At 41.4% G+C, this 12693-nt stretch overlaps 1 long non-coding RNA gene across 1 annotated transcript; it reads right to left on the bottom strand.

The window, feature by feature from the left end:
• Nucleotides 1-2715: 2715 nt before the first annotated feature.
• LOC135447302 (uncharacterized) lies at nucleotides 2716-5749 on the bottom strand. Its single transcript, XR_010440057.1, has 2 exons — nucleotides 5682-5749; nucleotides 2716-4020 (listed from the first exon to the last, which is right to left on the bottom strand). It is a non-coding gene; the product is annotated as an uncharacterized LOC135447302 (long non-coding RNA).
• Between the last annotated feature and the right edge of the window lie 6944 nt (nucleotides 5750-12693).

Below are 12693 nucleotides of genomic sequence, written 5' to 3'. Positions count from 1 at the left end.
TGTTGAATGTGTGACAGGGTAATTCACTGAGCACTAAAGGAAATTGCTAAAAACAAAAAGAAATTTGTTATACTCTAAGCTCTCAGTGACATATGAGAGCTCCAGTATTCTGCTGGGAAAAATGGTCAGCAGCCTTGCACTGACATATGTTAGGTATCTCTATTCCCTGAAATGCAGGTTTGGATTCACTGAAACTATCTGAGGCTTTAGGTTAAATTCCTAGCAATGTTTTCACTCAAGAATATGAAGGAAGCATTTGAAAAGTCAGACTATTTAATTTCAACATTTTTCTGCAGAATCACCTTTCATTTTTAATTTTTTGGGTTTTTAACTTTCCTTCAGAACACTGCGTGTCTAAATCTGCCTCAATCCAGTGAAGGGAAGAGAAAGCAACGCCCAAGCCCAGTTTTGGAGCATCTCCTCCTCTTTGTCTCTCTCTTCTCAGGCAGAACAGGACAGCAGCTCCTCTGACTCCCTCTGTTTGCCCCCTCCTGACAGTGGCACTGCAGTTACCTGCAATGATCAGTGCAGAGACAGCATTGTGGCTGCCAGTGCTCATGGAGACCTATTTCACCTGAAATACAGGCTCAAAGTCAAGCTAAAACAGAGCCAGCACTTCTTAAAATCACTGGGGACTTTTGCAAAGACAGATCAGGGATTCAGTGATAGGGCTCCCTCCCCCTGTCCCCATAATCACGCTAGGTACCCTTGAGAAAACTGAGTACTCGGCTTATATACTGCTGGAATCCTAATTTGGGGACCACTGCATAGTTTATTTCATTTTATGTTATACAGGAATTGCAGCTGCAGACAAATTGGAGAAAACTTTGCTTTGACTAATGAAGCTTATCATGTATATTGGGTCTGCAGGAAGAAGAAAGGAAGATGTATCACTGGGGGATGGAACTCAGCTTCAAAGAGGTAAATATCAAGTGAAAAGCAGTGGATCATTAAACGAGATGATACAGCAGGGCTGTTCATATTGGTGTCCACAGCTGTTTTCTTGGTGTGATCAGTGTTCACTTATTGGTGCCTGATTCAGCTGCATCAAAAGCTTTTGATCAAAAACAAAGACAGACATATTTTCCCAGGTTTGAGGGGGTTTTCCTGATGGAGATAGATATTTGGCCACAAATATTGTAAAAAACATTGTGTCCTTCCTTCTATGGGCTTTAAAGAAAGAATGCTGACTGAAGGTTTACGTTTTGGTTAATGAAAACAAGTGTAAATTCTTGACCCTAAGAACAGAGTTTCCTAAGCACACTCCTATTGGGATACAGTGTGATTTCCCAGCACCTTGGCTGCTGAGCAGCTACTGACATGTAGTTCCAGGAGCCAGTCAGGGTTTGGGGCTGTTTCCTGATGGGTAGTTTGGTGGTAAGCAGTTAGAACAAGAACAAGAGCTGAATGAGGTTTTCAGGTGAGATAAGTCAACATTTGCACAGCACTGACTTGGGTTACTTCATGGTTTCCATGGGTTCAGTCAGCACAGATTTTGTCCTCCATCAAACTCCTGAGTTAGGGTTTCAGAGGCCTTTGAGTGCCTGAAGTTAGTGCAGATTTGTATGGACAAAAAAAAAACAAAGCATGGATTTGAATGAGTCAAAGAGACAGCCTCTTATCCATCTCAGCCAACTGCAAAATGGGAGAATATTCAAATTCACACATCAGCAAAGCTTTGCAGTAAAGGCGTAAGTGGTTGCTGGCCAGCTCTAATGCCTTACAAGGTCATCAGAAATTATTTTATTCTCATTTTGGTTCACATGGTCAGGTCCCAGAGACCAAGAGCTTAATGGTTCTGGGAATATGCAGGTGCTCTTGGAGTCAGCTAACTTGTATTTAATTTGGTTTGAAGTGTTGACTCTGGTCAAGGGAGTGACTATGGCTTCCTGTGTTGAAAAGTTTTTCACATCCCTTCCCTGTGTAACAAGAGCTGTTCAATAAAACTGTGCTCTCCCTGCCATTACCTTTTAGAGCTGTGTTACAGCACATCCAAGATAGTTCACTATGTTGAACCCCAAAATTAAAAACAAACAAACAAATTACGTAAAGCCTTATGAAGCTTGTAGTCCTTTTGCTATCTGCAGCTCAGCCCTCTGCCTCCTCAGTATGAGCATGTTTGGTTAAAATGGTGGGGTCCAAATGATAGATGGAATGGCTGCATCATATCTTGGGAAAACATTTAAAAGGGTGTTTTGTTTCTGTGAGCACATTTGGGGTTTGATGTAATAGACCTTGCAAGAGTTGATAGAGAGGAAATTATTGCTTCTCAATAAAATTCTCCATTTTTATTGGCTCACATACAGAGAATGGTAGCCAGCTGATAAAATACTTGGTGGAATTTTCTTTCCATCTAGCCATGTGCTGCTCTACAGCTCTGAAGTGAGTCCTTTTTTTAAACTGGGCATAATTATGATAATTTCAAAGCATTTTGGGTTTATCATTCTACTCTTTATGTGGAAGTCTGCATATTTTGTGGTTTAATCGAAATTTTGTGTCTTAAACCTGCTGGCTGTGACAGTAAAGTAAAAAAATTCCTTATAGAATGTCTTGTTAAGGAGATATACGTATACATACATATATACATAATACAGCTTCCTAAGACAGAAACTGTAAACAACATTTGCAAAATATTACTTCATCAGGGCTGTGAAAATCTAGAAAACAGATCAGGTCTACTATCTTCCCCAAGATAAACACAGACTTACTCAGAAATTTAAACTCTGCTGCATTACTTGCATTTACTAATAACAATTCCTCAGCTTTCCAGAATGGAAATTCTTCCATTTCCTACTCATTTAGTTACTGGAAAGTATGAAGCATTTTATCACATTAAACTTTAGGTGTTTGGGGTTTTTTTTGTTCCCAAGGGGGAGTTTGATTCCTAACTATCAGGGCCAGAGGAGGACCTGGCTGTGGAGTTTTAGGTGCCCACTCTCAGGAACAATTGCCACGCTCTCCATCTTCCCAGGCAGTGCACAGAGAAAGCTGGATTGGCCTAGGAGGGAAGCCCCTGCAGCTGGAATCATGCAGATCCAGACACAGAGCACGAGGAATCTTAAACATTGTCCCTGCTGCAGTGCCACAGGAGAGGCTCCCCTCTGCGTGGCATCCATAGGTGCTTCAAGGGACTTCTCCAGCAACAGGGGTAAAGACACTAAAAAGCACTGTCCTAGTGGGGAATTGTGAAGGCACCACAAATAACCATTTGGCACTTTGCGCTGTTGCTTGTGAGGAATGGAAGCCTGGCCACAGGGTAGGATGGGTTTTTGTGGGCCTCCTGCAGCATCTCCTCTGGGCACTGATTTGTCTCTCTAGCTAAAAAGGGAGCTGAGCCCTCCTGCAATCCTGGCAGATGTAGCTGCCAGGGAATTGTAAAAAATTTTTTAAAAGCAGGAAGGCAGTTGAACTTGACGTTACAGGGCCCAGCCTAGCAAAGATTGTGAAACCAGAGTTTTGTATATAAATAGTAATGTATCACCTGAACTCTGCTTTCCATGCTGTTTCCTGACCTGGCCTTCCATTTCAGTGACATTTTGGCCAAAATTCAGGAGGGGTTAGGCTCAGCTATATAAAAACCTGGCCTATCTGCTCTCTATCTAAAGCAGGTCAATGCTGTCCAGATCTGGCCTGATAAGTTGCAGGGGTACCAAGGTACTAATGTATTGCTTTCTGGGCAAGCTGCAGCTGAGAAAGGGATCTAACAGTGGGGAGGGAGGTGCCTAAGCCCATTTCTTGTCTCAGCCCGCTCCACTACTTTTGTACTAGTGATACACCCAGTCTGTCCACTTCTCTGTCACTGGAAACTTACAAACTCCATCAGCTTTCCCATCATTATCCAGTTTGGTTTGCTGGCAGCAGGATGTCCTCTCTGGAAACTTCTGTTGACTAGATCCAAGGTGGAGGGGAAACCACACGAAGATGACAGCAATCATTTTCATAACACTTGTAGAGTACACCATGAGTGGTCTATTCCCATAACCATGGAAGAGGTAAATCCTCTGACTGCTCCTGCAGAGGCTGGAAAATAGTGCAGCAATGGGAGAGAGCCTTAGTCATGAAAACCATTTATTTTAATGAGCAGCATTCTCTCCACAGAAGCCCTGAGGGACACACTGATGTTCCCAGCTGATGGGTGGGACTCACCTGACTCCCCCCCTGAAGTGTATCCGCATAACATCCACATATTATGTATATAAATCAACTTTCACCTGAAGAATGGGAACTTTTCATTATCAAATGAATGTGATCTGTGAAGAACCTGCAAAGTGTACCATAGCAGTCCTGAATGGTTGTCAGCTTTCCAGAGAGTTGTGCTGTTGGCTGGAAATATCTCGTTGTTCAGTTCCTAGAGTTTTCCACGTCTAAAGCCTCCTTGTCTGAATTGTTAAACATATCATTGTCACCAGAGACAGCTGGCACAGGAAATAATGCCATGCAAGAATCAAATGATACAGCATTTTTGCACAACCTTTTACAAATCTGTATTAAAGCCAGCCTTTTATTTCTTATTGAATTAGCATCATACTATGCTGAAATTTTTATGCACTGGTTGAAGAGTTACAGCTAAATGATGTTATGACTCATTACGGCAATATGCAGCAGCATTGACCCAGACTTGTCTCTCAGTTCTCCAAACCTTATCCATTCCACACTTGGTTTACCACAAAAATGGCCTGCATTGCTATAAGTTTAAAACAAAAGGACACACTTTAACATGGATTCATTGTTTCAAATGTGCAATAATGGTTTAGTTAACAGGAAGCAGATTCAAGTCTGCTCCAGACACACTGACAATTAGGCATATATCAGCTCTCCCTTCTGCCAGAGCACAGAGTGAAAGGAGATCTCCTTTCTCTGGAGCATGGAGAGAACTAATTATGATCCTAGGAAGTATTTAAATGGAAATACTAGATTTTGAGTAAATTAACTGTAATAGTGGCATTCTTTTCTGTGATGCCCACTGCTGGGAATCACTTCCTAACAGGAAGGTATAAAGAAGATTGAGTCCTCCTCTTGGGCGTGCAGAGCAGAAGGACAACAGGCAACAGACACAAACTGGAAAACAGGAAATCCCAACTCAGTATAAGGAGTTGTCAGACCCTGGAGCAGGTTGTACAATCCCTGTCTTTGGAGATATTGAAAACCTGGTTGGACAATGTGTTGACTACCTGCTCTAAAAACTTTCTTTGACCAGGAGAATGTTCTAGGTGGATGCCTGAGGTCCTTCCCAACCTATGTGTTCCTCAAATTGCATCTGTACAAGAGCGGTGTGTGTCCTGCAGCACTGTAGCAGTGGGAATCTTGTAGCTGACACCATTCAGTGGAGGAAGGGGAGGGGTTTTTTTTTAATTTTAAAATATTTTTTATTAATGCACTTACTCTTCCTTCTGTCTCCTTTAGTGAGGTCTAAACTAGATGTAAACACAGATTTTTAATGCATGTAGTCACAGAGACAAAACAAACCATGTCAAATATGATTGGGAAGAAGATCCAGCTACAGCAAGAGAACAACTTACTGCTGTGAAAGGACACGGGAACATGGTGAGAAGGCAAGAAGTGCAAATAGAAGATACTGCCATAGGTGGTAAAGACTCAGTGATGCCTTTGTGTTGTCTTATATATCAAGAGCTCTATTATGACTATAGTGCAAGGGTTCCATACCCTCAGAGTTTTCTCACCTCCTCAAGGCTTGCCATAGGCAGCTCTTGTAAGCACTGACTCCTCCTAGTCCTTACAGCAGCCATCTGACTCCAGAGCCCACCAATCCACTTTTTTATACCACTGTTCTTATTGGCTACAGGTGTGGCCTGTTAAGATCAGGCCTGCTCCTAATCTTTAGTAATTGGTCCAGCTGCAACTTGTTGGGGGATGAGATTACACTCTATACCACCTTCATTTACCCATACTGTATCCCCCTACAGCTTTGCATTTCCAGCACAGCACAAGAGCCAATGGCACAGTCACTGAGCAGTTGTGTGGTGGTTGCTGCTGCCCACAGAATCACAGGGTATCCTGAGTGGGAAGGGACTCACAAGCATCATTGAATCCATCTCCTGGCCCTGCACAAAACAGTCCCAGAAGTCACTCCATGTGCCCAAGAACCTTGTCCAAACACATCTTGAACTCTCTCAAGCCTGGTGCTGTGACCTTTTCCAGGGGCCTCTTCCAGGGCACAACCCCCCTCTGGGTGAGGAACCTTTTCCTGATATCCATCCGAAATCTCCCCTGACACAACTTCAGGCCATTCCCTCAGGACCTGTCAATGGTCACCTGCGTGAGGAGAGATCAGTGCCTGCCCCTCCTCTTCTCCTCCTGAGGAAGTTGTACGTGCAGTGAGGTCTACTGTCAGCCTTCTCCAGGCTGAACAGACCAAGTGACCTCAGCTGCTCCTTATTTGGCTTCCCCTCAAGGCCCTTCAACTTTGGACATTCAAATTATGCCAGCAGATTGTCAGGAAAGTTTAGACAGTGGAACGAGACAATGTGATACTTTAGAGCAATAAGTAGTATTTTGGTAATTGCTTTCAGAGACAGTTCTAAAAGATGACTTGTGACTGCTCATACAGGGTGTATTTCTCATGTTACTCTTATTGGAAGGACCCTCACTTTGAGGCATTGGTGTAGCGCTTCTGTGGCTTGGCTGATGACTGTCATTCATTTCTTCAATAGATTTGGGTTAATGTCAAGAGCTTGCTTCAAGCAAGCCTCCTTAAAACAATGCTTCTGACAACAACTAAAAAATGTACAAAAATGGGTATTTAAAAATTATTATAATCCTAGTACTGTAAAGAGAAGTGCTTTAGTGCTTTCTTCTTTTTTTTTTTTTACTTCAGATTCACATTCACAAGTGTATAGAGATGTCATTTATGTCCTAGACACATTAATTTCTGATTTTTTCCTTTAACCCTCTTAATTGGAAGAAAGTATGTTGCTGCTGATTTATGAACTCTTCAGAAGTGCCAGGGATCATTTTAAATGTACACAGCTGCTCTGCAGTAGTTTAACTTGGCAGATAGTATTAAACCATTGAATTGTGTCATTTATTTGTGTATGCACACAATAAGTTCCTTGTGCAGGTTCTTCAGAAAAAGTCTCAATGTTGATTCGAAAATGTGGCCTAAAAATAACTTAGCCCCATGATTTATTGTTTTGGTGCTTGTCTCCAAACAGCACATCTAAAATGAAGAATGAGATACCGTGTGTACCCCAGATAAGGCAATGGAATGGAAACCATCCGTAAGAGGAGCTATAGATTGAGGTCTGAAAAGGAAAAGTTCCCAGGGTGAATGAGCAGGACACACGATGGGAATCAACTCCTGTTGCTGGCATTTGGGAATGCTGCAGCTTATTTCACTGCTAGGCCAGGGAGTGCATGACGTTGTGTAATGAGAAAGAGCAGCAGTCGTGACAGCAGTATCACTGCTTGTGGTGGAGTATAAATCAGGGCAGTTTACTCTGTCATTCCATTCAGGACATCATAAAAGTAACACCTGTCATCTGGAAAAAATCTGAACTCAGAGAATAATATAATGTATTTTGCATGAATGAATAAAATCCTACAGTACCAGAAAATAAAACACTAAGAAATCGAGTCTTTATACTAAGGGGTGACATCTGCAAATATATTCTACATCAATACCATGTGACTTGATTCATGTCTTAAACTATTCTATGGGGGGGGGGGGGAAGTAGCAGTATAGATTCTATTACAGCTCTAAAAAATAACTTTTTAGGCCATGATACTAATCTCTTTGATCCCCACCATTTCATATATTGGAAAGCAAAAGAACTTCCCTTATTTCTCCTTTGGCTGTAAAACGGACTGAAAACAGCCTTCAGGGAATTGTAGATTCAGTTACATCCTCAGCAAGAGAACCTAATGGACAGTGTTTAAAGACTGATTGATAGACATCATCTCTTGATGATCATAGCAGAACTTTTTAAGCTGCTGATTGCAAGCGCAGACATTCAGGAAAGCAAAATTTATGCCTGCCAGGCTTTTTGCCGTGTTTTGTCTCCTCTTTTCTTTCCTCCCCTCAAACCAGATTTCAGCAGTCAGTCCTTAAGTCAGTAACAATGGCCAAAAAGCCTGAGCCAAAGGCTATTATCAGCTGCACAAGTTTCAAATATTTTTCTTTGGTAAATGGCCTAAAAGACAGAAATTTAAAATTAAATAGAAGGTAAGTGTGTCCTAAAGCTCTAGAAAATGGTGAAACTTTTGCATATTGGAAGCTTTAGAAACTATGGGAACCTGGGAGGGTGGATGCAGAATTATTTATTCATGATGAGTCAGTTCTGTCATCCTCTACTGTCACAAAATTTCCATGTGCTCTGGTATGTAAAATTATGGAATATTTCAGGTAACGAAATTCCTGTTTTCTTGTTATAAAGCATATAATAATAATAATAATAATAATAATAATAATAATAATAATAATAATAATAATAATAAATCTATGAAACATAGATTTATTTTTTATCCAGGATCAGTGCTGTCAATGATGATATTGAAATATCAGCCAGATTTACCTTTTTATTCCTGGCCCTCTGAGGTGGCAGCTTGGTGCCACCTGTGAAGCAGCTGTGGAGCCACTCAGCTGCCTCGCCCAAGATATCAGTGTACAGGAGCTCAGCCCCTCTCAGGGTGCAGAACTGGAGCACGCTGAGCCTTCTGCTCTCAAGAAACTGGGCTGCTGTGCTGCCACTCAGAGTGATCAAGCACAAATGCCATCAGTGATCCAAGTGAAGAACCTGAACACTGCTGCCTTCTTTTCTGACACAGCCCCAGGGCTCAGTGCAAACAAATAAGGCCCATGTGCTAACACTGGATCTCTGCACTATGGCAACTGGGTTGCATGTTTATGAACACAGCATCTCTCCAGAACACTGGAGAGATCACTCAGGCCATCAAATTCATAAGGGACTTTCTGATCCCATTCATCATTCCCACTAATGAGGTACAAACCACAAATCTGGTCTGTACTGTTTTTCTGGCTGCTACTTCTCCACTGCAGTGAGAGTTTGAGATGGTTTTGGAGCACACATTGTGCTTTTGAAGAAAAGAGTTTTTTCTTTTCTTAAGGCAACAGGAAAGGAAATAAGTGTCAATATAAGTAACAGAACATATAAGAATTGCTTTGGTAGATTTGTGTTCGGTTAAATCCTCTACTTTTAAGTTGGACTATCATAGTATAAGGCATTTCAGTAATTTTTTGGGGGGCGGTAGTTAATACATCTTTATGTTGACATTGGCCACAATTATCTAATTTTAACATTGAAGTATAGAGGGAAAAGTTGGAAGTGTCTTCTATGCATCACTTCCCTGCTACACAGGACCAGCACAATGAGCAGAACAATAACAATAATCAGTTTACCAAACCTGCAGCTAGAGCCCCACTAAAATGTTGGAGAATGAAGTCTTTATAATTGTTACAAACATAGTATTTTCAAAGCAAGCTTACTACTGGGCCAATGGTTCAGATACTTCATGAATGGTACCTGGTCCTTCATGAGTAAAAGTTGTGTACTACAGATTCAGGAACCAGTCAGAAAACAAATCCCAGAAAGCACCTTTAAACCTGAATAGGACTAAAATTTCTTTTTTTTGGATGTCAGGTTTACAGCACTGGTATTAATGTCACACAATTATCTTGTAGATAATTGAATAATGTCCTTATTTAGAACTAAATTTTCTGTGTTCCATGGACTGGCCTGTGATACAGATGGGGCAAAGCTGTACTACAGACTGGAAAGCACTGCAAAAGTCAATCCTGCAAGAGAGCTTGGTCTTGGGTAATTATTCTTAAGGCAAACTCTTCAGAGAAGAGTTATTTATCACTCTTCTTCAGTCTCAGAAGGTAGATGGGAGCGCAATTCCCTTTGCCAAAGACAAATTCCACTTTTGTATCAGTGAAAATCCACATTGGCAAGCATAAGGAGGCTTAAAACATTTTTTTATTTTTAATTCTCCCTTATGGACAACCTTACAAAGATACTTATAAGGCACAGGATGCAGCCTAACTCTTCATAGATCCTTCTGCTTTTTCAGTTCTATGGTGTGAATGCCTTCTGGTGTGTTTGAAATGCAAAGGAACATTTTGCTGCTCTAACTTGCTTCTAACCTGTACTGAAGAGAGACACACTTTTGATCATGATTCCAAAGCCTGTCAAACATTCTACCTTGGTTTAAACACCTTTCACCAATCTGAATGAACTGGATTAATTAAAGAAAATATATGCCCCAGCATCCTAAAATATTTTTTAAATTCTCTTCTTAGGCCTTTCAAATAACAATAATAACAGTAATTTTAAAATCCCAGCTTTTGCATGCAAATCAACAAAACAAAATGTTATTTCTTTTGCAGAAGTGAGAAAAATCAAATATCCATGTCTTGGGAGGGTGTTAACGTTCTAATTTGTGCCAGAGTGCAGTCCTCACAATTTTTATTAGGAAGAATCTGAGGGTACCAGAGGCAAATAGTAACACCCTGACCCTGAGAGAATTTTGAAAATGCAGTTATGCTGCAGAGACCCTGCTGTGTCCACCCAGAGATATCAGATGCAGATCAGAGGAGTCAAGCACTCAAATCCTGCCTATCAGCTGGAAGTGAGATCTAGAAAATGGTGGAGAAAACCCACCAAGCCAAGTATCAGCTTGGAAACCACGATATCTTCACATGTTAGGATAGGTTAAAAGTTCTATTTTTGACAATAAATATTGTCAGTCTTGATGTTTTTTAAGGTAAGTATTTTAAGGAAGGACAGAAAGCAGCGCAGTTATCATCCCTACTGAGAAGAACTTTATTTCCCTGACCACTAGCAAAAGCCTTGCCTGCTAAAGGCTGATTCACCGAGTATTTCTGAGCATGGGCATGTAATGTTTTTACAATGAAACATAAAACCAGGCAAAACCCCACCTGGGTTCAGCTTTTTTTAATGAGATGGAAGCTCAGATTTAAGTTTACCAAAGATTGATGATTACTGGAGATAAATGTGTGGTTTGGGTTTGAAATATAATTCTCTGCATGCTAAAATACACATGCATGACAGATATAAAGTATTCAAGTAGGGAACTTGAAATGTCGAGCTATTTCTAGGGCAAATACCTCTAAAACCTCATTTTTCTGATTTTTATTTTCTGTTCAACTGTGAGAGGACACAAAATTTCTGCAAAATTGGAATTGTGGTAACTACAGATAAAATAAATTGCTTCCCTCCAAAAGGCCCTCCCCTAGGTGTGTTTGAAAGGTCGGGTTAGAACCTTCTCAGCATTGCATGGTCTAAATTAGTCCTGAACAAGAATTGTACATTAATCAAAACAAATGAAAATTTTCCTTTAGCTGGAGTGATGAGGCCTGTGGTATGGGAGCAGAAGGATGTGATTACTGCTCATCAGGCTATATCCAGACCAAAATCTTCTCTGTTACTCTGGTGTAAACCAGCAATAACTCAGTTAGGTATTGGGATTTACAGCACAATGCACTGGAAGTCAGAAATTGATCCATCTCAAAAAATGTTCTTGGAAATTAGCATTCGCTGATCATTTTAACATCAGTATTACTATTGTAATAACATAATGTATAACTAGTTCAGACACCTGTTTGGTAGGCATGCTGGACAAACAAATGCAGATCCATTCAGGGCCCTGGAGGGCAGAGGGATCACTCTAAAGTGCCACCTTTGGACCCTTTCATGCACTTTCTCAGCTCCAGAGCAACAACCTCTGAAAATCCTGCTGTCCCTTCTCCTGCTGTTGTCCTTTCCAGCAAGTCTGTAAAACAAGCCTCTTGGAGCTGCTTCTCAGAATGGTAAATGACTCAGGCAGTAAGGGTTCAGCAGAAAAGCATGGATTGGAGCTTGAGCCGCTAGTGGCACAGTCCTGGACACAGATGAGGGGTTATGAGTCAGACAGCAGCCAAATGTTGTGTTAACATAACAGTTTTATTTATTGACACAGTGTTAATCAATAACTATTTCAAAAATTAGAACTCTTTCTAGCACCTGATGCTCGGTGGTTTCAGATGTATGTGTTGGATCACGGTCAGAGCACAGCTGAAACAATCTTGAACTGCATTTTGGGGGAGGAAGGTCAGTGGAGAGCTGGGATCAGTGGTGCAGTACACCTCATGGGAGGCTATGTAGCTGCACTGGAACACTCTTTGCTTCCCTGAGAGCACGGGACTTCAGCCAGGGAGCCTTCAGCTTCGTTATAGCTGGCCAAAGCTTGAGACTTGTTATCCTCAGAAAAGTTTGCGCAGACTCATTTCGGCATAAGTGTCAGACCTTCACACCCCTTCTTGAACCCTCCCTTTGTTCTCCTCCAGGTATTCCCTGCAGGATCTGTGGGTGGAGGGATTCCTTTGGCAATGTGGCTGTTCCCAGCTGGCAGCAAGAGCCAGCAAACACCTCTGGAGGGACGGGAGTTTTGCTGCCCCAGACAACACTGAGATTGCAACCTCACCTACACAGGTCTTCAGCTGTGATGCTGTTCTGCTGGAGCTGCTGTTGGAGATAAGCAGTATCAAAAAAAGGACAATAAAATCAGATTTAGACAAATCTTATTAACTATTATTTAATTTGTTAGTTTATTGTGTCTGGTACCATACATGTGAGCCAGAAGAGTAGAGCGTGTTTTCAAGTGAGAAGCTCATGCAGGACTGACACAATTATTGAACGTGGCTTTTAATAGAAA

Source organism: Zonotrichia leucophrys, chromosome 4 (assembly GCF_028769735.1).
Source record: "Zonotrichia leucophrys gambelii isolate GWCS_2022_RI chromosome 4, RI_Zleu_2.0, whole genome shotgun sequence".
In the NCBI taxonomy this organism is placed as follows: Eukaryota; Metazoa; Chordata; class Aves; order Passeriformes; family Passerellidae; genus Zonotrichia; species Zonotrichia leucophrys.
This window is presented reverse-complemented; position numbering and strand designations above follow the sequence as displayed.